General features: G+C 37.4%; 1 long non-coding RNA gene across 1 annotated transcript in view; it reads left to right on the plus strand.

Annotated features, from left to right (window-relative positions):
- Positions 1 to 23,559, plus strand: part of LOC139178207 (uncharacterized) — an 81,197-nt gene that overhangs the window by 11,979 nt on the left and 45,659 nt on the right. Inside the window, exon 2 of the long non-coding RNA XR_011562629.1 lies at positions 735 to 890. This is a non-coding gene — a long non-coding RNA (uncharacterized lncRNA). The remainder of the gene's footprint in view (positions 1 to 734; positions 891 to 23,559) is intronic.

The raw sequence follows: 23,559 nt of genomic DNA on the forward strand, positions 1-23,559 counted from the left end.
TGGGAGGGATTGGGGGCAGGAGGAAAAAGGGATGACAGAGGATGAGATGGCTGGATGGCATCACTGACTCGATGGACGTGAGTCTGAGTGAACTCCAGGTGTTGGTTATGGACAGGGAGGCCTGGCGTGCTGCGATGCATGGGGTCACAAAGAGTTGGACATGACTGAGCGACTCTGCTGAACTGCACTGATGTCACTTTATGATCTTCATTTGCAAAACTGGTCTCAATACATTGTCATGCTTGGTAAAAATTCCTTCACAGAACTGATCAGGAGATTTCTATGTTGAGAGCCACTCTGTTTCCAAATTTTATGATCCTTTTCAAGGAAAATAGAAGGCCAGGTTGTCATCCATAAGTAGTAACTTGTCTCCATTTCAATAAATATGAATGAATAATTAGTATGACTGTGGTCTAAACGAGCCCAGTGTCTTGTTACTCAAGCTTTGTTCCATGAACCAGCATCACTTGGGGGCTTATTGGAAATGCAGGTTACCAGGCCCTTCCTCAGACTGACCAAGTCAGACCCTGTAATTTAACAAGACCCCCTACCCACAGTATGCTATTAAAACTCCAGAAGCACCTTCCCAAATGAATATGTGTGAGACACCTGAGTGAATTTCTGGGGAAAATTTTTGGGTCTAGAAAATGTCCCTTACTTTTGTTTTTCTAATTTTTAACCATGTAGTTAAATCTGCTGAACAGATGGTTACATTTAGGATTTTTTTTTTAAAGGTCTTGAAAAGGCAGCCCGTTTTTGGACAGCAGAAAGAATTTCAACCACCTAGGTACTCCAGTCTATTTGGATGCAGGAAATAACACCAAAGAGCAAGCCCTGAGGACTATGTGGAATGATGACAAACTCAATTGCACACAGGTGTAGAGGACACAGTGAGTAGCTGTTGGGCTGACAATATTAGCATCAGCTATGTAAGCATAATTATTGGTCAAGGGCAGATTGTTGTAAAACAGCTAATAAACAGGAAGCATTAACTTCCCTCGCACAGGGCCTTTGCAAAACCAATATTAGGCCTATGTGTTCTGTACATGTATTTTCTCTGAAGCCAATTAACCTCTTTATTGGAAAACAAGAGCTTCGTTATTGTTGAATGTGGCAGCTAATCCTTCACAGTAGATAACTTTCATTGAGCATGAGTGGAATGAGTTGTGTTTACTTCACTGACTGACATTCCCACACAATTAAAAGAAAGATTAATTGTTTAATTTCCTCTACATTGGTGCTAGTGAAGGCTAGGAGATCCATAAAACTAAAAACTATAGTTTTTCATTCACCCAAGGCCAAGGGAGCTATGGAAATTTATTTTTGGACAGTATATATCTTTTTATTATCCTGACCATGTAAGGATGGGTGAGGGCTTTGGGTATCTTTGTAGAATCAATTTTTATTATATTTCTTCCATATAACTTTGAAGGTTCAGACCAAGATAAGATATGAGCCTATAGATTTGTCAAATTACTTTGATGTTTCAGACCTCAACATTTTGGCTGACACATGTAAGATAACACATGTAAGATACCAACAGAAAAGAATAATGAAAATATAGGCAATGACTACTTTAGTAGACCCACCAAACTGGACATATATTTCATAATTACAACTTGTACTATTAAAGTGAGTCCACCCAAAGTTGCAGGAAGAAATTTCATGAGCCAAGGTATGAAGTCATTGACCTTGCTGAATTTACTTGGAACCCAAGTAAAAGAGACTCAAAAACCAGGATGTGAAAGCATGAGGATAGCAGCTCTCTGTGTGTGAGTTTGTGTGTGTGTATGTGTGTACTGCATTACTTTTGTTATTTTATATTCATATTCCATCATCTGACCCTTGTCTTCAGTTCCTCCAATCTTTTATATTCCTTAGCTCTAATGCCCCATTTCTTCTGTCTTAACTCTTTTCTGTATATATCCAAGTTAAAGTCTATTCATCTCTATTTCACTCCTACAGTTGAAATATATATTTTTCCCCCTGATTTTTGAAAGCTGCTCCAGTGCCTGAAGTTGTAGAGATATAAATATCCAAGCTTGGCCCCTAGATCAGTGTTGTTCAATAAAAGATAAAGTGAGCTATGTCATTTTAAATTAAATTATAATTTGAAATTTTCTAATAGCCAGGTTAAAAAGTGAAATAAATTCATTTTAATAGTATTTGTATTTATCCAATGTATCCAAATGATTATCATTTCAACATGTAATCAAAATAAAAGTATTATTGCGATATTTTTACATTTTGGGGGATTTGAAATTCTGCATGTATTTCACATTTACAGTATATCTCAGTTCAGATCAGCGCCACTTGAAATGCTCAGTAGCCACATGTGACAAGGAACTTATATCATCAGAAGATAAACTTTATATATACACAAAGGTCTTAATTTTTGCCATGAATGTGAAATGCTGTTTACAAAAATAATATTATGCATTTTTAGACCCAGGGAAGATTCATCTTCATCAGTGTTCACCAAGAACTTCACATTATTTGTTGAACTACTGACAATCTGAAAAATGTCATGAACTCTTTTTAATCTTATCATTTCTTGTTAAAATTTTAAAAACTTTCAACTGGGTGGGCACAACTACATCTTTTTTCTTCATTCATTTTTGGGTGAGGGGTGTATGGGAGAGCACATTGAAGCTACTTTATCTGACTCACTTCCTTAGAAAGACCCCCTGCACACATCTTCTCATTTGTAGTCTTGCAGGAAAACCAAAGGACTTGGATAATTCAGCCTGAAAAATGCAGCTTTCACCATTTTTATTATGCTTTCCATTATGGTTTAATAAAATTATAGCTTTGGCTTTCCTTAGCATGTTATGGTATCTCTAAAATACTTGTGATGTCTGTACCCTACCCTCCGTTTAAAGCTTTCCTCTGCCTCCTGAGAAGAGATATGCACAATACGCTTTATTAGTCAGAAAACCCCACGGGATAGCTTCTCTTTCAAGTACTTTCAAAATCTCCTGTGTTTGTTCTGCCAATTCTGGCTGCCTTTATCAAGTGAAAGAACATAATTCTCATTGTCAACTTTATGATCTAAATCACAGAACAAGCTCTAAAATGGGCTTATCAAAGGCAGCTCATACTATCTGCTAGGGCACAAGTTACACAAACTGTAAGGAAATAGAGGAACTCCCCATTAAAGGAAGGGGCTTCCCAGGTGTCTCAGTGGTAAAAATCTGCCTGCAATGCAGGAGACATGGGTTCAGTCTCTGGGTCTGGAAGATCCCTGGAGAAGGAAATGGCAACCTCCTCCAGTATTGTTGCCTAGAGAATCCCGTGGCCAGAGGAGCCGGATTGAGCACGCAAGCCCATTAAAAAAAAACAAAAAAACAAACAAACAACAACAACAAAAAAAGAAGTTTGAAAACTCAAACCTATCAAACAGATCCATTAGAGAGGGTTTTTCCCTATCTCAAAATAATTCTTTTTACCCCAGGCTTGCTTTAAATCAAGTTCTCTCTCTCTTCCTTGCATTTAAGTATTTGTTTATACATCAAAAACTATTTCAAAGGGAAACTGGAGAAAAAAGAAAATTAAAGCTAAAGTGATGGGAATTGGTGCCAAATTGAGATTAGTTGAAAGGGAAGATAAATCATTTCTAAACTTACTGTCTAAGGAGAAATTAGATCCACCATTTAAAGATTCAGGTTCTGCTCATTTTCACCTTAACATGTACCTGGACAAATTATGAATGAAATTCTACAATGACCTTACTTAAAATTAATTCCCTACCCACCACCATTACATATATCCACAGAGAGGGAGCTTTTTAGTTTCATTCCAGACAACTCCGCAGTATCTCTGTGAGATGATGGCCACTGATTAATGTTTGTCTGAGGAGTGTAACTGCACGTTTTTAGAGCTGCTGGAAAGCCAATTCTTACCAAAAACAGCTGCGAAACCAGACTGACTTTTAACCTCCCCTGTTGAACACAGGAACTCTTGGCACAATTACAGTGCAAGTAGCACAGAAGCTATGGGGTTACCATTATAGAAACAGACTTGGCCAGCAGGAAATGTTTACATCCTGCATGAAACCCTGATGTTTGACATGAAACCGGAACTGCTCACCGTGGTTTCAGAAAACAAAAGTCTCCATCTTTGAATTCGCCCTCTAGTCCAAACAAGCAAATACTCCTATTTCCTCACCATCAAATCCCTCCCCTCCAACCACTCCTTTCTTTGAACTGTTTCTCTGTTCCGTAGACACAGAAAATAAACAGCCCGGCAGTGCTCTGTGTAATGAAATGCAAGCCACTTCCACCAAGGATCACACTCAGTAGCAACACAACAAAAAGAGAGGGACTCTGGGTTGATTAAGGCAATTCCTCAAGCATCTCTTAAGTAGGGAAATTATATTTTCATAAAAATGAACCACAGAAGTAAGACAGCGAGTTGTGCTATTAGCTTACTGAATTTGAGCCTTGAATTTGAACTCAAGAGGACATGCTGCCTTTTACCAGATCCCCCATGATCAAACATAGTTGTGTGAAGAGGGTAGAAATGAGAGAGAAAAACCTGGGCTGAGCAGATGAGGATATAGAAGAGAGAAGTTAAGGCCCTTTCCCAGTCTGTAGCAGCCCTTGGCAATGCTATAGCATCAGAAAACCACCTGGCCATGCAGTTTCCTGCCAGTAACTGGACAAAGGAAGGAGGCTATTAAGGCTCCCAAAGGACTGTTAATTAGTTTAATGAGTAATGTACACCTGATACACTTGGTTACTGCCCCTCCTCCACCAGCAAAATATTAAAGGGATAGGAAACTCAGAAGTGGGCTCTGTTTATCATCTTTCAACATGGCTGATATATGCACTTAAAAAAAAAAAAAGACCACTAGAAAAATATGGAATCATGTAAATGGTCTTTGTTACTTACAAGAAAATACCAGGAACCTTGACCCTATCCTTAGGATATACACGAATTATTTTAGAACTTTCTATGGTCTTCAAAATAGTTTCCTACTGTCAAAGATATTAATAGTAATATGGGAAAATTGAACAATAGATAAATTTAAATACATTTAGTTTTTGGATCAGACTTAGTTCAAGATATCTTCTTAATCAAGCTATTTAAAAATGTTCATTTGTTAGGGAAAGCTTTGGTAACCTAACAACTAAGTTGATGACCCTATGAATTTCAAAAATAGTAAGATCAAATTATGTTTTAATCATCATCAAAATGTAGTTAGCTATATTTCTGTCTCTATTTTAAGTTCTCTCAACATCACGAAATATATCAATGGTTCTCTTATTCTGATTATTTTCTCACTACAGCTATTTTGTTTTCAACTTTTCTCATCCAGTTGGCATTCAATGGAATCCCACTACTGCATATTTTAGTCCTTCTCAGTCTTCTTTGCTGGATGCTCCTTACATTGAAAGTCTACTAAATTTTGCCAATGATGCTAGGGTGCTGTTATGTGGTTACACTTAATTCTTGGTTGATCACATCTGGTACCATAGCTTTATATAACTTCTGTATTTAACAGCTGTCAAACTTACATCCCAAGGCCCAACCACTTCAGACTTACCATATTACATTTCTACATAGATGCCTAATGGACTTATGAAATGTATTTTTTAAACTTTCATTTTATATTGGATTGTAGCTGATTAACAATTTTGTGATAGTTTCCGGTGGACAGCAAAAGGACTCAGCTATGTGTCTCCTTCAAATCCCCTGGGCATCCAGGCTGCCAGATAGCATTAAGCAGAGTTCTCTATGTTATACAGCAGGACCTTGTTGGTTAACCATTTTAAATATAGCAGAGGATACATGTCAATCCCAAACTTCCTAACTATCCCTTCTTCCCCCCCAGCAACCATAAGTTCGTTCTCTAAGTCTGTGAGTTTGTTTCTGGTGAAATCTACTTTTTCTGAAGGCTTTCTCATTTCAGTAAATGGTAACCCTATTCTTTCTGTTGCCCCAAACCTGAAATTTTCCTTGATCTTCCTCTCTTTCTCTCATAGTCAATGTAAATAAATTATGATAGCTCTAATTTCCAAATACATCTGGAATCTGGCTCTTTTTCACACCATCCTGCCCACAATTTCCTTAGTCCAAGCCAGCATCATTTCTCTTCTGGATTACTGTAATATTCCCAAATGGTCCTCATGCTCCTATCCATGCTCAGAAACACCCTATGGCTTCACACATCACTTAGAATAAACTGCAAGGTCCAAGTCCAGGATATAAATCCCTACCTGAGCTGTCCCTCTTCTTCCTGCTCTTGTCTCCCTTCTCCCTCTTATTCACTAGATTCCAGACACTCTGGGCTCCTTGAGTCCTTTGCTATGTTGACTTCCTTCGATTTGTCCCTCAAGGTCCACCCTTCATGTTTCTCCCTTTTCTTCTGTGCCTTGGTAGGAAGAAAGTTAGGGATTCCATCAAAGGGTGTCTTAGGCCTCAGGTTCCAGCCAAAAGGGATCACTGCTAAGAGATCAGAGGAAGATAGGACAGAGTTTGTATCCACTAGCTTTCTCCCTGCAGGTTCTCCGTATTAAGAGGAGTCCAATCCTATATAGCAGCCCTCTCTGCACATTCCTCTCTGTCTTGAGATTCCTGTCACCAATCCCTCAGGCCTAATATGAATAATAGAGACCCACTGTAACTAGTCATACACACTGTATTTTTCCCAACAATTTCCTTGTACTGTCTTTGCTCTTTACACAGAGACTTGTGATGAGGCTATACTCAAATCACTCTGCAGAGACCCTGACTGATATAAATTCCAAGCACTACCCTGCTTCAGGGTCTAGACCCGTGCACGCACTCTTCCCCATGCCAGGTGTGTTTATCTCCCTGATAGTCCCATGGCTCAGTTCCTTTCGTCACATCTGCCTCCGTTCAAATGCCATCCCAAGAAAGAGGCAGTCCTTGACTATTCTAAGTAAAATAATACAATCTCCCCTCTCTATCCCATTGCCTTGTTAGTTTTTCCCTGCATAACATATTTAACCCACTGGTGTGTCATGAATCTATTTGCTTATTGCCTACATCCATCCCCTTTGCATCTAAGAATGCAAAGGATGCTCTATTTGAAAAGGAACTATGTGAACTCTGAAGTGTCCTTCTAGCCTAGAGCAGAACTTGGAGTATATTAGGTACACACTTATCATATGATAAATGAATGAAGTAAAAGAAATAAATGAATGTATTTTGAATAATATGAGCAGAGGATTTAGTCAATGGGAGTACTGCAAGGGATCCATTTTTGTAGCTGGATTCTGTAATCTGAGGAAACACAATATATCAAGGGTCCAGTGTTCTTTCTTCCCAAGTGACTTCTGGATCCTTTCTAATCTTTTGATATCTAGTATTCAGCCTTTTTTCCACTGTTCTTTGAACTCTGCTTGCATAAACCAAATGAAAGAAGTCAACTCTGAAAGATATAAATATAGAGTTTGAAGAGAGAATGAGAAGCAAACCAAGCCGAAGACGGGCAAGCAGAGTTGAGGAAGTCAGCAAGAGAATGCGAATGAGGAGAATATGAATGAGGGGAGCAAGAGTGAGTCTAGATTTAGCAAGAGGAAAGCATTCTGCTCTATAGTCACCTGGAATTGGTAGTCGACCCATTTCTCCTGATTTATTTTCAGGAACAAAATAAAAAGATGGGTTCATAAATAAAATAAGTGTAGGTTCATAAATGTTACTTATTATGAAGTATATTTAAGGCATAAATATGTTTAATGAGTAGTTCATTTTCAAGGCTATGGAGCCAAAGCAGGTCATAGAAAATGAAAGCCAGTAGAACTGCAAAAATCAAGAAAACTTTCCTTATAATCATTGAGTCACAAACAGACAAAGTGAATAATACCTCCTTAAATCATTGTGAAACAATGGCAGCTATGAGTTTCAGGAACTGTACACACATTTTATGTTCTTGTCAATTTCCCTTTATTTTCATAAGTAGCATCACTGAACACTTTGCATTAAAACATGCTTTTGTGGATGAGAATCGCCTAATGCTGTATTCAAAAATCTGTTTAGATCTTCAATTCAGATGCTAGGAGTGCAATATAAAACCTCAAATTTATTGAATATCTTCTATGTGTGAATCACTTATTTATTAATATATTTCAGACTCCTGATTCCTGCCCTGAAGGAATTAACAGTTTAATAAAGGAAACAAGTGCTTTTTTAAGTAGTGATTAATATCAAAGGTGTTTTTACTAGTAACATGAATAAAGTCTGTGAGAACCTGAACACAGAAAAGGGTAATATTTCATGGAGGAGAATCAAATGAGCAAAGGATTGGCAAACATTTTAAAGGAAGTAATTTTTGAGTTGAAAATTATTTTTTCAACAAGAGTTTGGAAAATGACATCACTTGGTTAAAGAAAACAGCAGGGAAAAGGAGCAAAGGTTTTCAGAAAATAGTGAGAATGGACAAAAAAAAACATGAATAGGCAAAAATAACTTGTAACATCAAAGCACCTTAAGGCTAGGTCAAGTCACATGAAAAAAGGAAATGACCACATGTGTTATATAAATGAAATTATGTACAAATGGATAAGAAGTGACAGATTTGAAAAACATTTCAGAGTTAGATTTGACAAGACACAATAACTGATTGGATTTGGATGGAGAGATGAGAGAAGTAAATTTGGCTCCTAAATTTCTACCTTGGGGAACTGACTGTATAAAAGCATTCTTAACTAAAATATTGAATAGAGTAGGGGGAACAGGTTTGAAGAGTTGGATGATGAGTGTAGCTTCTTACGCAATGTAGAACTTCTACAAGTTCTTGGTGAAGATGTCCATTAGAAAGTGAGAAACACAAATCTGGATGTTTAGGGTATTCAGTCCTGCACGTATAGATTTGGGAGTAATTGTATAGGTGTAACTATCCATGAGGCTAATTCATATAACTGATGAAATCAACAAAGTGTGCAAAATCAAGGAAGGAGATATGAGTCCTTGGACTAAACACAGATCCGAGGGTATGTGTTGGGTCGCATAGATTGTGGCGCTGTATAGTTCTAGGAATACCATTCATTTAGGCTATGAAGTGAGTGGTATCTATTGTAATTGCTATCCTGAGACTGGAGAAAATAAACCCCATAGGTTACTTCAAGAGGGAGAGAGGTGACTGGAGGGCCAGGAGGGACAACCAAATATCAGAGGCGGAGGAAGGAAAAGTATCAAAACACATGCATGTCTGAGCCAGAATTATCACAGGGGTGAGAGGAAAACCAGAAGTGTAGTGTTTAAAAATGGAGGTGCCATTTTCAAAGGAGGCATAATTGACATTGTTAAATTCTATGGAAAGGTCAAAGGCAATGCAGAACTGAAGGAGTTCTTTGTACCTGGAAACTAAGAGATGATTGCTGGCACCAGTAAGACTGAGACTGGGGCATAGTTCAGAAGTCATAGTTCAGTTCAGCTCAGTTGCTCAGTCATGTCTGACTTTTTGTGACCCTATAGACTGCAACACGCCAGGCTTCCATGTCCATCACCAACTCCCAGAGACTACTCAAACTCATGTCCATCGTGTTGGTGATGCCATCCAACCATCTCACCCTCGGTTGTCCCCTTCTCCTCCCACCTTCAATCTTTCCTAGCATCAGGGTCTTTTCAAATGAGTTGGTTCTTTGCATCAGGTGGCCAAAGTATTGGAGTTTCAGCATCAGTCCTTCCAATGAATATTCAGGACTGATTTCCTTTAGGATGGACTAGTTGGATTGCCTTGCAGTCCAAGGGACTCTCAAGAGTCTTCTCCAACACCACAGTTCAAAAGCATCAATTCTTTGGCGCTCAGCTTTCTTTATAGTAACCAACTCTCATATCCATACATTACTACTGGAAAAACCATAGCCTTGACTACATGGACCTTTGTTGGTAAAGTAATGTCTCTGCTTTTTTATATGCTCTCTCTAGGTTGGTCATAACTTTTCTTCCAAGGAGCAAGTGTCTTTTAATTTCATGGCTGTAGTCACCATCTTCAGTGATTTTGGAGTCCCCAAAAATAAAGTCTCTCACTGTTTCCATTGTTTTCCCATCTATTTGCCATGAAGTGGTGGGACCGGATGCCATGATCTTAGTTTTCTGAATGTTGAGCTTTTAGAAAGCTTTAAGTCAAATTTTTCACTCTCCTCTTTCACTTTCATCACGAGGCTCTTTAGTTATTCTTCACTTTCTGCCATAAGGATGGTGGCATCTGTATATCTGAGGTTATTGATATTTCTCCTGGCAATCTTGACTCTAGTTTTTGCTTCATCCAGTCCAGCATTTCTCATGATATACTCTGCATATAAGTTAAATAAGCAGGGTGACAATATACAGCCTTGATGTTCTCCTTTTCCTATTTGGAACCAGTCTGTTGTTCCACATCCAGTTCTACCTGTTGCTTTCTGACCTGCATACAGATTTCTCAGGAGGCAGGCCAGGTGGTCTGGTATTCCCATCTCTTTAAGAATTTTCCACAGTTTGTTGTGATCCACAAAGTCAAAGGCTTTGGTGTAGTCAATAAAGCAAAAGTAGATTTATTTTTGTAATTCTCTTGCTTTTTCGATGATCCAGTAGATGTTGGAAGTTAGAGTGTGGTAGGTCAAATAATGACTTTGAAAAGAGAAAACTGAAGTAACGTATGGAAACTATAAATTCTTCATTGTTTCAATTCAGATTATTCCTTTGACTCTTGCATAAGATCCAATGGTGCTGTGTAGAAATTATACATATATATGTATGTATAATTTTAAATATATATTTTAAATTAAAGAAATTAAAGTTTTGCTCTTATAATTTTTTAAATTTTATTTTATTTAACTTTACAATATTGTATTGGTTTTGCCATATATCAAAATGAATCTGCCACAGGTATACATGTGTTCCCCATCCTGAACCCTCCTCCCTCCTCCATCCCCATACCATCCTTCTGGGTCGTCCCAGTGCACCAGCCCCAAGCATCCATTATCGTACATCAAACCTGGACCGGCGACTCGTTTCATATATGATATTATACATATTTCAATGCCATTCTCCCAAATCATCCCACCCTCTCCCTCTGCAACAGAGTCCATAAGACTGTTCTATACATCAGTGTCTCTTTTGCTGTCTCGTATACAGGGTTATTGTTACCACCTTTCTAAATTCCATATATACGCGTTAGTATACTGTATTGGTGTTTTTCTTTCTGGCTTACTTCACTCTGTATAATAGGCTCCAGTTTCATCCACCTCATTAGAACTGATTCAAATGTATTCTTTTTAATGGCTGAGTAATACTCCATTGTGTATATGTACCACAGCTTTCTTATCCATTCATCTGCTGATGGACATCTAGGTTGCTTCCATGTCCTGGCTATTATAAACAGTGCTGCAATGAACCTGACTCTACAACTTCCATTTTACTGACTTTTTTACGTAAATTTCTGTGGATGCAGCTACAGTAGAAGTATCTATCTATCTCTATGTTACCTTTAGATGATTAGTAGTAGTGTCTTGGAGAGCTGTGTTCAGAAGGATCCTGAGGGTTTCTATAAACTCAGCTCGAAAGTCTCAAATGTATCTGTCACAGAAAAAGAGCTGGGAATGCAGCATGTTCATTTTCAGAACAGGGAGTTTTTTTCATCTGTCTTTATATAGCCCAAGACTTTATGCAGTGTCTGGTCCCATTTATTGCCATAAATAGTGGCTGAGTAAATGAGTAAACAGATAAATTAATATACTCTGAATTGCAGTGAACTTGAGTTGGGTCTTGATCAATTTGACTCAGTGAATATTTCTCAATCCAATGTCATTATATCCTAATGGGGCCATAAGTAATTTTCTGCAAAAAAATTTATGAAACCTTGCCAATGATTACATTGAAAATGATGCATTGAACTTATGGTGTGTAATAACTACATTCTCACTCAAATTCCAGCTTGATTTCTTGAGTGAAAGATAAATGGGAAGATTCAGAGCTGAATTTCTAAGAAGCATAGGATGTTCTGTTACATGCAGCTGTGGTCGTGTTTTCCAAACAGGATTTTCCCATCAGTAAGGTACAAAGAAAATCATGAAAAGTGTTGAATATCTAGATATTGGGAAGAGGGAAATGTCAGGTGAAAGATGTTATCCCAGGCAATGGGAATAATAGAATATGCTCAGCATGAGAAGGACCTGCACTAAGCAAGTTGAGTGGACTGAGATGTTCTGTGGAGATGCTGTAGAGGTGTGAAAAGATAAGGTCTCTCTACTGTCATTCACTGGGTGAAAATGTTAGGAAATATGCTTTTCATTCACCTGGAGAAAAGGAATTTGATTTCTATTTAATGAAAGAGTCGGTGTGCCTTGATACTAGGCAAAATAATAATAATAATAGTCATAATAGAAATAAAAGTCACTCAGTAAGTTTGGAGATTGGTTCAGGAAGGGCAATGTCATGGAAACATTTACTGGTCAAATTTTTCCATCCAGCCTCCTCCAAAAATAAATAGCTATTATCTTAACAGCCCATGAAATGCATACAATATAAGTTAAGTAATATAATTTTGTCATTTGAGGTCATGCTAACCTTCTTAAAGACAGAGCCAAGTACTCCCTAAGTTAATTATCACTTATTTTGGAGTTGGTGGCTATTTTGGCTTGAAGAGTTGTTCTGAACAAGCATGTGAAAGGCTGCTGAAATGTTACATTTGTTTATGTAAGGTCAGGCTAACCCAGAGGTCTTCAAGTATTATAAAGTGAGAAAAGTTTACATTGGTCCACAGTTGTGTGTGTGATTGTGCAAAAGATAAGCCATTCTTTACTACCCTACAAGGTCACACTACTCTTAAAGTTAAGTGCACTTTACAGAAATAATATCCATTCAATTGCATGTGAAATAGACTTGATGCATAGCATGTCTAAAGTTGTATTTCAGAACAGTCATTTCAGTGTATAAAAGGGGCAAACTTACATATTGAGAGTAGTGTCAAATCTTCAGAATTACTTTAAGACATCACAAAGAGAGCCCTCAATTATGAAGTTTTATATTTCACTGACTCATGTCTAAACAATCAGCATATGTCTTGGTGAAGAGCAGACTACTGGCCTGAAAATTAACAATTAATTTTATATTAAGTTTGGCAGAATGGGAATGACACAGTCAATAGTGCTAGCAAACAGCATGATTTATAGATCACTTTTAATTAAACATGAATTCTTTAAAGTTATTATAAAAAAGAACACATTACATTTGGTTTCTTTATCATTAATATTTTAGTAGGGGTATCGTGGGTGCATTTTTATACATCTGTATATATTTTTTTAGATTTTGTCCATCTGTCCTACCTGGCTAAATGCCAATATATGGATTAAAACAATGATCACAAAGATAAATGACCCAAAGGAGACTTTCAGAACAATTGATAATGGAGCTGAGATAAATTTGATATTTTAAGTGATCTTTCTCAAAGAACAGTGTGTTATTTGGAAGCAGCCATTCATTTTTTTTCAATATTAAATATTTGTCAGCTCTTATAATTGAAATTTGAGCTAAAAACTTATGACTAAGTAAAATTCAGGGAGAGAGACTGTTTCTATATGTCAAGCTTGGATGAAGAATCTTCAATAGGAAAGCTGCCATTTCTTTTTTCCTTCAGATAAGCACTTTCTTTTTCTTAGTGGAAGGTCAGTTTAGAAGTCTATGGAAGGATTTAAGATAACTGGCTTTAAATTGAAAAATTTCAATAAACTCAAGATACCTGATCTCAAGCATTGCTTTCTCAAAGATGTACAGCTCAAGAAATAAAGGAAGCATGGAATGGAAACACGAATGACAGGGAAACATTTCCCTCTAGAAATTTAGAGATAAAACACGAAGTTTAACAAGATGGAGCCACAGAGAAGAAATTACACTATATATATTTAACTTTAGACAAATATTGTAATAATAGCACTCTAAGTCACAGTCTGTGAATTATTTGATAAATATTTTATTTAAGATATACTAGTAGAATATTTATTAGTTTCCAGGCATCATATGGGTACTGAGCATACAACGGGAAGGATAGACAGAAGAGATTCCAGATCACCTAAAGCTTTACAGGCCAGTGAGGGGGACAGACGATATAATCATACTGAAAGGTGTACAGTTACAAATGTTGCCCCACTGGCTCTAAAGAAAAAGTACAGGGGTTTATGACAAAGAAATATGGCACTGAGGAGTGAAAGGATGTTTGAGGTTGGTTTAGAGGTTGAATAGAAATTAACTAGGTGAAAGGGGCACTCTCAAATAATATTTATTAATGAAAGAAAATAAATTCCAGGTACTTGTCCCTGTGGCTAGAGAACAACATGAATTGGCTGAAAATTTGAAAATCAGTGAGACTGAAGAACAAAGAGCCAAGTTCAATCAATTTGGGAAAACTAGGGGTACAGATCAAACTAGTGCTGAGTGTTGGTCTTTATCTCAAGAACAAGGAGAAGCCATGGAAGAATTTAAGCAGGGAGAAATGATCAGTGTATCTTTTAAGAGCTCCCTCCAGCTGTAGGATGTAGGATGGATTCCAAAGAATCAGAATGGCTATGGGTAGAAGAGTTCTAAAGAGCAGTTGTGAGAAAAAAAGTGCTGTAGCTCAGACTTGGCTAGTAGGGGTGATGGAGATTAAGACAAGTGGATGATTTTAATGTCAATAAGAAAGTAAAAGAGAAAATATTCAGCAATTGTGCTGATCAACATTCTTGGTTGAAAACAACAAAAACAACTCTAGAAAAAGAGAAATTTACTGGAAGCATATCAAGAACCTAGCAGAATTGAAGGGAAATTGGAAAATTGAATTTGGGAAACAAATGAGAACAAGAGAAGCGAAGATAGCCAAGAACATGGCCAAAGTTACCTCGCTGGAATCTCAGTGCAACCATGGCTAACTGTGGACAATCTCAGACTACTTCTGCATCTTTACATATTAAGGCCCAGTTAGAGCATTCACTTCCTTGAGCATAATGTATGGTTCAGTGCCCTGCTGCCTCTGGGAGTAGCAGAGGTATAATTCACCTCCCTTTAGCATCTATCCTTAGTTGATGGGCTCCATCTCCCACAGTGACCTAACCAACAAGGGATTCTCCTCACTGCAAGGATGTTCATTTCACGTTTAAAAATCAAATTGCAATGAATGCATGCTGCAGTGTTAGACTGAATATGGCTGTTAATACAGCAAGGCATGAGACATAATTATGGCATGCTAATTCCTTAGATGGGAAATCCTGAAAAATTATGGGTTTGATGTAGGCTAGGGTTGGCTTATTTTCGGTGTGTGGGAAAAGGGAAGAATCAAGAGTTTGTTCTTGGACAAATAATTTAAGGATAAGATACCTTTGGGTCTCATTTTGACTTAAACTTTATTATCTTACGCCCAGCTCACTAAACTATTGGTGTCTCTAAGTAGGAAACTCCATTCACAGTTAAAGTGAACAAAATTGTTATTGTTACTAATGGATTACTTATCCTTTTCATCTTAATAATTTAAAGCTCTTTTTCTTTGATGAAATCCTTTTAATAATATCTGTCATAGTTCAGCATATGAATCTGTTTCTTAACCAAATAGGAAAAAATGAAATGGCTCCTCTCATTCTATCACTATGAGGTTCTTATCTTAATGTCTTTGGCAACAAATATCAATAAGATAAATTCTATTGCACATTACTATATAATGACATACCAAGTTTTCCTGGTTGGCTCATATGGTAAAGAATATGACTTCAATGCAGGAGACCTGGGTTTGATCCCTGGGTTAGGATGATCCCCTGGAGAAGGGAATGGCAACCCACTCCAGTATTCTTGCCTGGAGAATCCCAGGGACAGATGAGCCTGAAGGGCTACAGTTCATGGGGTCACAGAAGTCGGACACAATATAGGGACTGCTGCTGCTGCTGCTAAGTCACTTTAGCCCTGTCCGACTCTGTGCCATCGCATAGAAGGCAGCCCACCAGGCTCCCCCGTCCCTGGAATCCTCCAGGCAAGAACACTGGAGTGGGTTGCCATTTCCTTCTCCAATGCGTGAAAGTGAAAAGTGAAAGTGAAGTCACTCAGTCGTGTCCGACTCTAGCGACCCCATGGACTGCAGCCCACCAGGCTTCTCCGTCCGTGGGATTTTCCAGGCAAGTGTACTGGAGTGGGCCACCATTGCCTTCTCCAATTTACAGACTAACAACAACAGAGGCTACTCAGGCAAGCATAATTCTACTACTTATAATTCTTCTACTACATTTCTTTTTTTTTTTTTTTAACTTTACAAATTGTATTAGTTTTGCCAAATATCAAAATGAATCCACCACAGGTATACATGTGTTCCCCATCCTGAACCCTCCTCCCTCCTCCCTCCCCATACCATCCCTCTGGGTCATCCCAGTGCACTAGCCCCAAGTATCCAGTATCGTGCATCAAACCTGGACTGGCAACTCGTTTCATACATGATATTATACATGTTTCAATGCTATTCTCCCAAATCTTCCCACCCTCTCCCTCTGCAACAGAGTCCATAAGACTGTTCTATACATCAGTGTCTCTTTTGCTGTCTCGTATACAGGGTTATTGTTACCACCTTTCTAAATTCCATATATACGCGTTAGTATACTGTATTGGTGTTTTTCTTTCTGGCTTACTTCACTCTGTATAATAGGCTCCAGTTTCATCCACCTCATTAGAACTGATTCAAATGTATTCTTTTTAATGGCTGAGTAATACTCCATTGTGTATATGTACCACAGCTTTCTTATCCATTCATCTGCTGACGGACATCTAGGTTGCTTCCATGTCCTGGCTATTATAAACAGTGCTGCGATGAACATTGGGGTACACGTGTCTCTTTCCCTTCTGGTTGCAGGATATAAAATCAACACACAGAAATCCCTTGCATTCCTATACACTAATAATGAGAAAACTGAAAGAGAAATTAAGGAAACAATTCCATTCACCATTGCAATGGAAAGAATAAAATACTTAGGAATATATCTACCTAGAGAAACTAAAGACCTATACATAGAAAACTATAAAACACTGGTGAAAGAAATCAAAGAGGACACTAATAGATGGAGAAATATACCATGTTCATGGATTGGAAGAATCAATATAGTGAAAATGAGTATACTACCCAAAGCAATGTATAGATTCAATGCAATCCCTATCAAGCTACCAACGGTATTCTTCACAGAGCTAGAACAAATAATTTCACAATTTGTATGGAAATACAAAAAACCTCTAATAGCCAAAGCTATCTTGAGAAAGAAGAATGGAACTGGAGGAATCAACCTACCCAACTTCAGGCTCTACTACAAAGCCACAGTTATCAAGACAGTATGGTACTGGCACAAAAACAGAAATACAGATCAATGGAACAAAATAGAAAGCCCAGAGATAAATGCACACACCTATGGACACCTTATCTTTGACAATGGAGGCAAGAATATACAATGGATTAAAGACAATCTCTTTAACAAGTGGTGCTGGGAAATCTGGTCAACCACTTGTAAAAGAATGAAACTAGAACATTTTCTAACACCATACACAAAAATAAACTCAAAATGGATTAAAGATCTCAATGTAAGACCAGAAACTATAAAACTCCTAGAGGAGAACATAGGCAAAACACTCTCTGACATACATCACAGCAGGATCCTCTATGACCCACCTCCAAGAATATTGGAAATAAAAGCTAAAATAAACAAATGGGACCTAATTAACCTTAAAAGCTTCTGCACAACAAAGGAAACTATTAGCAAGGTGAAAAGGCAGCTTTCAGAATGGGAGAAAATAATAGCAAATGAAGCAACTGACAAACAACTAATCTCAAAAATATACAAGCAACTCCTACAGCTCAACTCCAGAAAAATAAATGACCCAATCAAAAAATGGGCCAAAGAACTAAATAGACATTTCTCCAAAGAAGACATACAGATGGCTAACAACCACATGAAAAGATGCTCAACATCACTCATTATCAGAGAAATGCAAATCAAAACCACTATGAGGTACCATTTCACACCAGTCAGAATGGCTGCGATCCAAAAGTCTACAAGCAATAAATGCTGGAGAGGGTGTGAAGAAAAGGGAACCCTCTTACACTGTTGGTGGGAAAGCAAACTAGTACAGCCACTATGGAGAACAGTGTGGAGATTCCTTAAAAAACTGGAAATAGAACTACCTTCTACTACATTTTTGATGCTTAACGGAACACGACTGAATGACTAACACTAACTAATCATTCAGAAAATAAATCATTGATTTTTAATAAGTAGCCTACAAATATTTGGGGCATGCTAAAAGAATTCAGAGTCTAAATGCACATTGCTCAAGTAGAGTTAGAAAGCTATTCTCTGTAAATGAAGAATGAGACCTTGGGGAGTCAGTCTTAAACAGTGTATTATGAAGAAGGGAGCATTCTTAAATAAAAAGGCACTCAAGTTCTTAATTAGTTTAAAATATTAATAGACATAGTAATATAAAAGACTATTGAAAATAATGTACAATTCAAAATTAATCATACATATTTAATTTTTTAATATTTACAATTCAGGTAACATTTTATTCAATTTTTTCTTCCAGTTTTTTTGATATAATTGACATATAACACTGTATAAGTTTAAGGTGTATAGCACAATGATTTGACTTATGTACATCATGAAATGATTACCACAGTAAGTTTAGTAAACATCCCTCTTCTCATATAAGTACAAAATTAAAGAAATAGAAAACAAAATGTTTTTCCTCATGCTGAGAATTCTTAGGATTTACTTTCTTAGCAATGTTCATACATAACATACAGCAGTGTTAATTATTAATCATGTATACTACATTACTAGAATATATTTATCTTATAACTGGAATTTTGTACTTTTTGACTGCCTACATCCATTTCCTGGAGAAGGCAATGGCACCGCACTCCAGTACTCTTGCCTGGAAAATCCCGTGGAGCCTGGTAGGCTGCAGTCCATGGGGTCGCTAGAGTCGGACACGACTGAGTGACTTCACTTTCACTTTTCCCTTTCACGCATTGGAGAAGGAAATGGCAGCCCACTCCAGTGTTATTGCCTGGAGGATCCCAGGGACGGGGAGCCTGGTGGGCTTCCGTCTATGGGGTCGCACAGAGTCGGACACGACTGAAGTGACTTAGCAGCAGCAGCAACATCCATTTCTCCCTCTACTCCCCCTACCTCTGGTAACCACAGTCAGATCTCTTTCTACAAATTTGTTTGTCTGTTTCTTTGCTTGTCTATTTTTGAAGTATATTTGACCTGCAACATTGTGTTAGCTCCTGTTATACAACATAATGATTCAATATTTCTGTGCATTACAAAATAGTTACCATGATAATGTTAGTTATCATCTGTCACTATACTAAAAATGTACATAGTTATTGACTATATCTTCCCACACAGTACATTTCATACCTGTGACTCTCTTATTTTGCAACTGGAGGCATCCACCTCTTAATTTACCCCCCCAATTTCTCTTCTCCCTCCACCCACAAACAACACTCTTTATTTATTAGTCATCCAGGCCAATCATCACCCCAACATACACACAGACACACACATAAACAAACAGAATTCCCAGGCAATCACTAGTCTATTTTCTGTGTGGCTTTATCTGCTCTAAACAGTCACATATATAATATCATTCAATATTCGACCTTCTGTGTCTTGCTTTGTTAACTTAGCATGTTTTCAAGACTCATACATTCGGAATAATAGCATTTCACTTCTTTTTTTTGTGGCTGAATAATTGTATGGACATACTACATTTGTTTATTCATTCATCAGTTGGTAGTTATTTGAGCTATTTCCACTTTATGGCTATTATAAATAATATTGCTATGAACATTTGTGTGCAAGTATTTGGGTGAACATGTTTTCAGTTCTCTTGGGTGAGTGGACTTGCTGGGGTATATGGGAAGTCTACATTAAACTTTTTGAGAAACTACAAAATTGTGCTCCACAGAAACATCATTTTACATTCCTACCAGCAGTGCATTAGCGTTCTACTTTCTCTACATTCTCACCAACACCTGTTCTTTTCCTTAAAAAAAAAAAATATCATTGACATCTTGGTGAGTGTAAAGTGATACCTCACTGTAGTTTTGAGTGGCCACAGGACTGGAAAAGGTCAGTTTTCATTCCAATCCCAAAGAAAGGCAATGCTAAAGAATGCTCAAACTACCGCACAATCACACTCATCTCACACCCTAGTAAAGTAATGCTCAAAATTCTCCAAGCCAGGCTTCAGCAATATGTGAACCGTGAACTTCCTGATGTTCAAGCTGGTTTTAGAAAAGGCAGAGGAACAAGAGACCAAATTGCCAACATCCACTGGATCATCGAAAAAGCAAGAAAGTTCCAGAAAAACATCTATTTCTGCTTTATTGACTATGCCAAAGCCTTTGACTATGTGGATCACAATCAAATGTGGAAAATTCTGAAAGAGATGGGAATACCAGACCACCTGACCTGCCTCTTGAGAAACCTGTATGCAGGTCAGGAAGCAACAGTTAGAACTGTGCATGGAACAGACTGGCTCCAAATAGGAAAAGGAGTACGTCAAGGCTGTATATTGTCACCCTGCTTATTTAACTTATATGCAGAGTACATCATGAGAAATGCTGAGCTGGAAGAAGCACAAGCTGGAATCAAAACTGCAGGGAGAAATATCAATAACCTCAGATATACAGATGACACCACCCTTATGGCAGAAAGTGAAGGGGAACTAAAAAGCCTCTTGATGAAGGTGAAAGAGAAAGAAGGGTGAAAAAGTTGGCTTAAAATTCAACATTCAGAAAATGAAGATCATGGCATCTGGTCCCATTACTTCATGGGAAATAGATGGGGAAATGGTGGAAACAGTGTCAGACTTAATTTTTTGGGGCTCCAAGATCATTGCAGATGGTGACTGCAGCCATGAAATTGAAAGATGCTTGCTCCTTGGAAGAAAGATTATGACCAACCTAGATAGCATATTGAAAAGCAGAGACATTACTTTGCCAACAAAGGTCCATCTAGTCAAGGCTATGGTTTTTCTAGTGGTCATGTATGGATGTGAGAGTTGGACTGTGAAGAAAGCTGAGGGCTGAAGAATTGACACTTTTGAACTGTGGTGTTGGAGAAGACTCTTGAGAGTCCCTTGGACTGCAAGGAGATCCAACCAGTCCATTCTGAAGGAGATCAGCCCTGGGATTTCTTTGGAAGGAATGATGCTAAGGCTGAAACTCCAGTACTTTGGCCACCTCTTGTGAAGAGTTGACTCATTGGAAAAGACTCTGATGCTGGGAGGGATTGGGGGCAGGAGGAGAAGGGGACGACAGAGGATGAGATGGTTGGATGGCATCACTGACTCGATGGACGAGAGTCTGGGTGAACTCCGGGAGTCGGTGATGGACAGGGAGGCCTGGTGTGCTGAGATTCATGGGGTCACCAAGAGTCGGACACGACTGAGCGACTGAACTGAAGTGAACTGAATGATTCGGGAAATGACCTTGACCTTATTATATGCCTATTGGCTCTTTTATATCTTTTTTCTAAAACTGTGTATTTGGATTCTTTACTCACTTTTGATTGGATTTTTGGTCTTTTACTGCTGAGTTGGAAGCATTCTTTTTATACTTTGAACACTAGACCTTTATCAATTGCTTGATCTGCAAATATTTTTTCCTGATCTGTGAGTTGTCTTTCCACTTTCCTAACAATGTCATTTAAAACAAAAGTATGTAATAAAGTTTGTTTTCTTTTTGTTGTTGTTATTCAAGATTTTGGTATTATATCTAAGACCCCATTGACTAATCCAAGATGATGCAGATTTTATATCTGTTTTTTTTATTATTTTATTTTTATTCACTTTTTTAGGGTTTTACAATTTTAGGTCTTACATTTAGGTCTTTGATCCATTTAGAGTTAATTCTTAGTGTGATCTGGGGGTCCAATTTTGTTCATTTGCAGGTAAATAGCCAGCTGGCACAGGACACATGTTGAAAAGCCTATTTTTTCCCCATTGCGTGGTCCTGGGACACTGTAGGAAAGCAATTGACCATAGATATCTGGATTTATTTTTGGAATCTCAATTCTATTGCATGGATCTCTATGTCTATCTTGCTATCATTACCACACTATTTTGATTACTTAGCATTGTAATAAGTTTTGAAAGTGGGAGATGTGATTCCCTCCAACCTTTTTTTTCCAACAAGTTTATAATATTCTGAGTCTCTTGAATTTCCACCTGAACCTTGGTGGTCAACTTTCAAGTTCTGCAAGAAAAAACATTTAATATATTGATGGGAATTGTGTTGAATGTTTTGATTAATGTGGGGAATATAGCTATCTTAATAATATTCTTTGACTCCATGAGCATAAGATGTTTTTCTACTCATTTAGATCTTTTCTTGCTTTCAACTATGCTTTGTAGTTTTCTGTAAGCTTTTGCCCTTCTTTGCTTAAATTTATTCATCTGTGTTTATTCATTTTTATGCTATTGTGCCTCTCTGGTAGTTCAGTTGGTAAAGAATCTGCCTGCAGTACAGGAGGCCCAGGTTCAATCCCTGGGTCAGGAAGATCACTTGGAGAAGAAAATGTCAACCCACTCCAGTATTCTTGCTTGAAAATTCTATGGACAAAGAAGCCTGGTAGGCTACAGTCCATGAGGTCACAGAGTCGGACATGACTTAGCAACTAAACCACCATGGAATTGCTGTCTTAATTTCACTTGCAGATCATTCATTTTTAGTGTAAAGAAATACAACTGATGTTGATGTATTGATTTTGTATTCTGCAACTTTATGAATTCATTTGTTATTTATAATATTTTTGTGTGAACTTTTTGGATTTTCTACATATCCAAAATGTCATTCCTCAATGTTATCTTCAAATATAGTTTTATTTTTTCCTTTCCAATCTGCCTAATTTCATGTTTAATTTCTTGTCTTGCTTAACTGATCCAATTAGATATTGAGTAGAAGTACAGTGTTCAACAAAATTTGCAAGAGCAGACATGCTTGTCTTGTTCCTACTCTTGGGAAGAAACTTTCCATCTTAATAAATAATACTTTAGATTATATTTTATTTCTGTACTTTTATGAGTGCTGCAATACCTTATTTAGAAATTTTCAATAATTGAGTAAAATACTCAGAAATCACACAGTGGAAAATGAGGAGAAGCAAGGAATAGTTCACTTTCCTCATTCTGTTCTTTTTTTTTTTTTCTTTACCAATTCATTCTCCTTTTTCAGGTTTTTTTAAAACACTGGATGTAAGTAAGTTGTCCCTTTATTAAAATACTTGGGTTTTCAGCATTTACACTTAGCTGAAAATTATAATGAAATATTTTACTTTTAAATATATTTATGGTTGAGACTACCAGAGGTATTATTTTTAAAAAGGACATAATATCGTATCAACAGAAGACATCAATTATTATACTCAATTATACTGAATTTGTACAATCCAGAAATAAGAGGTAACTATACACAAGAGTTCCAGAAAAACATCTATTTCTGCTTTATTGACTATGCCAAAGCCTTTGACTGTGTGGGTCACAATCAAATGTGGAAAATTCTGAAAGAGATGGGAATACCAGACCACCTGACCTGCCTCTTGA

Source organism: Bos indicus, chromosome 1 (genome assembly GCF_029378745.1).
Source record: "Bos indicus isolate NIAB-ARS_2022 breed Sahiwal x Tharparkar chromosome 1, NIAB-ARS_B.indTharparkar_mat_pri_1.0, whole genome shotgun sequence".
Lineage (NCBI taxonomy): Eukaryota > Metazoa > Chordata > Mammalia > Artiodactyla > Bovidae > Bos > Bos indicus.